The sequence below is a fragment of the Theropithecus gelada genome, chromosome 2 (assembly GCF_003255815.1).
Source record: "Theropithecus gelada isolate Dixy chromosome 2, Tgel_1.0, whole genome shotgun sequence".
NCBI classification, from domain to species: Eukaryota; Metazoa; Chordata; class Mammalia; order Primates; family Cercopithecidae; genus Theropithecus; species Theropithecus gelada.
The window spans coordinates 119439428-119442537 of record NC_037669.1 but is presented as its reverse complement, the minus strand read 5'-3'; positions in this window follow the sequence as shown (position 1 = coordinate 119442537).

The window sequence follows — 3110 nt, the reverse complement described above, 5'->3', positions numbered from 1 at the left end:
TATTAGTGAGTTAGTGCGTAAGGAAGACCCTGAAAAGTTGCTTAGTATCCTTTGTCTTCCACTCTGTCACTTATAATGCAGGCAGCCTGGCCACACCGTGCTGGAACTCTTCAAAGCTCTCACAGAACTAGACCAAAGGCTTTTTCTGTTGAATAGTGCTATCGTCTAAATTTTTGTGTCTCCCCAAGCTCACAGGTTGAAATCCTAACCCCTAGGACAAAAGGTGGGGTCTTTGGGAAGTGATTAGGTCATGAGGGAATAGCCCTCATGAATGAGATTAGTACCCTTATAAAAAAGGCCAAAAAGACCCTTGCCCTTTCCCCCATATGAGGACACAGTAAAGGCCAAGGAGACCCTTGCCCTTTGCCCCATATGAAGACACGGTGAGAAGGTGCTGCCTATGAGGAAGCAAGCCTTCATCAGACATGGAATCTGCAGGCACCTTGATCTTGACTTTCTAGCCTCCAGCACTGTAAGAAACAAATGCCTGTTGTTTATAACCCAGCTTATGCTGTTTTGCTATAGCAGCCCAGATGCACTAAGACAGGCTTAGCCAAAGCAAGAGTCAGCCTTGCTCCAGAAAGGTGGTGGAGCTCTTGGCTCTACCTATCAGGCTGTCTTATTATTTCATCCTTTTAAGCCATACCAGAACCTTTTACCTTTAGCGTAATACCTAGAACATGGGACATTTTTAAGTTGAGCTCATGCTTCCCTTTGTCTTTGTCCACAGACTGACACAGCCTGGAAAAACAATCATGGGTCCATTCTATGGCAACCTTTTTGTTAAATCCCTCTAGCAGGTGACACAAATTAGTTCAAGCCCATCCTTCTCAAGTCGTGTCTTGCAGTTGCTCTGTTTTCTTTTTTCTTCATGAGACAGAGCCTCGCTCTGTTGCCCAGGCTGGAGTGCAGTAGCACAATCTTGGCTCACTGCAACCTCTGCCTCCCTGGTTCAAGTGATTCTCCTGCCTCAGCCTCCTGAGTAGCTGGGACTACAGGTGCGTGCCACTGTGCCCGGATAATTTCAGTAGAGATGGGGTTTCACCATGTTGGCCAGGCTGGTTTTGAACTTCTGACTAGGTGATCTGCCCACCTCAACCTCTCAAAGTGCTGGGATTACAGGCATGAGCCACCAAGCCCAACCTGTAATTGCTCTGTTTTCTGATGGGTATATCCTGGGAATATGAGCATCTCTCTGCTTGAGATCTCAGTCTGAAAGCCTTCTGCAGTTTAGGAGGAAAATTCCTTTGATGATTCTTTTATTTTTTAACTCTCATTTTGAAAAATTCCAAACATATGCAAAAGTAGAGCATATCTGACTTCCCTTTATACATCACCAGTTTCAACAGCCATTAGAATGTCAACATACTTATTTTTATCTATCTCTCCTCCTCACGCTTTTATTCTTTCCTAAACCATTTTAAAACAAATATTTGGTATAATGTCATTTTACTTCTAAATATTTCAGTATGGATCTCAAAAAAGAAGGAGGGATTTAAATATGCGTTGTGCTTAGTAACATGCTTCCGAAGCATAGAAGATGGAAATGGGGGGAAATGTAACTTTACAGTGGAGAAACCTAGTAAACAGCGAATACTGCCTTGGCCAGGTGATCAAGATTAACATCATTAGTGATAAGTCATGTGGACAGCATGTATCTTTGATATGATTTAATGAAAAAGGTACTAGTCAAATACAAATAAATTGTGTAGTTTAGTTAATAATGTGCCTATGTTGGTTCCTTAGCTGGGACACGTGTCCCAGAGTGATATAAGATGCTCATGAAAGGAGGAACTAGGTACAGAGTATGTAGGAACTCTATACTATCGGCAACGTTTTGGTACTCTAAAATGTTTTAAGTTTATTATTTAAAAGGGAAGCAGGGCCGGGTGCAGTGGCTCAAGCCTGTAATCCCAGCACTTTGGGAGGCCGAGACGGGCGGATCACAAGGTCAGGAGATCGTGACCATCCTGGCTAACACGGCGAAATCCCGTCTCTACTAAAAAAAAAATACAAAAAAATTAGCCGGGCGAGGTGGCGGGCGCCTGTAGTCCCAGCTACTCCGCAGGCTGAGGCGGGAGAATGGCGTGAACCCGGGAGGCGGAGCTTGCAGTGAGCTGAGATCCGGCCACTGCACTCCAGCCTGGGCGACAGAGCGAGACAACTACAGTGCTGCTATCTCACTTAAAAAAAAAGTTGCCCCAAACCAGGTCACAGTCATAACATTTTTGCATGGTAGAATTCATAACCACCTTCTGCAAAATGTATATTGCCAAGTGTATTAATAGTTAAACATCCAAAAACTGTATTGAGACACCACTCTTTAAATAAAGCTTTCAAATCTAAACTATATACTAGTACCCAAGAACCATCGGAAAGCCAACGTGCTTTTTCAGGTGTGTGAAACATGCTGTCAAGGTTGTGGGTTGATTGCAGTGAAGATTTTTAAAGAGAAAAATTCTCTATTTTATGGTCATATAATAATTACGTTATTATAATAATTCCTATCTGAATAACACCTAACAGTTTACACAGCAGTTTCACATGTACCTTCTCACTTACAGTAAAGTAGATATCATCATTATACTCTTTCACAGATGCAAAAAGTGAATAGGAAAGTAAAATGCAATGGTTTTCAAATGTTTTGCAGATAAGCAAATTCTTATCAAGTCAGATATCACGTAGACCAGTGGAACAGATTAGAGAACCAAGAAATAAAGCGGCACACTTACAATCACTTGATCTTCAACAAACCCGACAAAAGCAATGAGGAAAAGACTCCCTATTCAATACATGGTGCTGAGATAACTGATACATATGGATACATATGCAGAAGAATAAAACTGGGCTCCAACATATCACCAAATACAAAAAATTAACTCAAGATGGATTAAAAGCTTAAATGTAAGTCCTCAAACCATTAATATAAAAATCCTAGAAGAAAACCTAGGAATTACCCCTCTTGATATTGAGCTTGGCAAAAAATTTTTGGTTGAGTCCCCCAAAGCAGTGGCAACAAAACCAAAAATTGTTAAGTGGGACCTAATTAAAGAGCCTCTGCATAGCAAAAGAAACTATCAAGGAAGTGAGGCCGTGCGTGGTGGCTCACG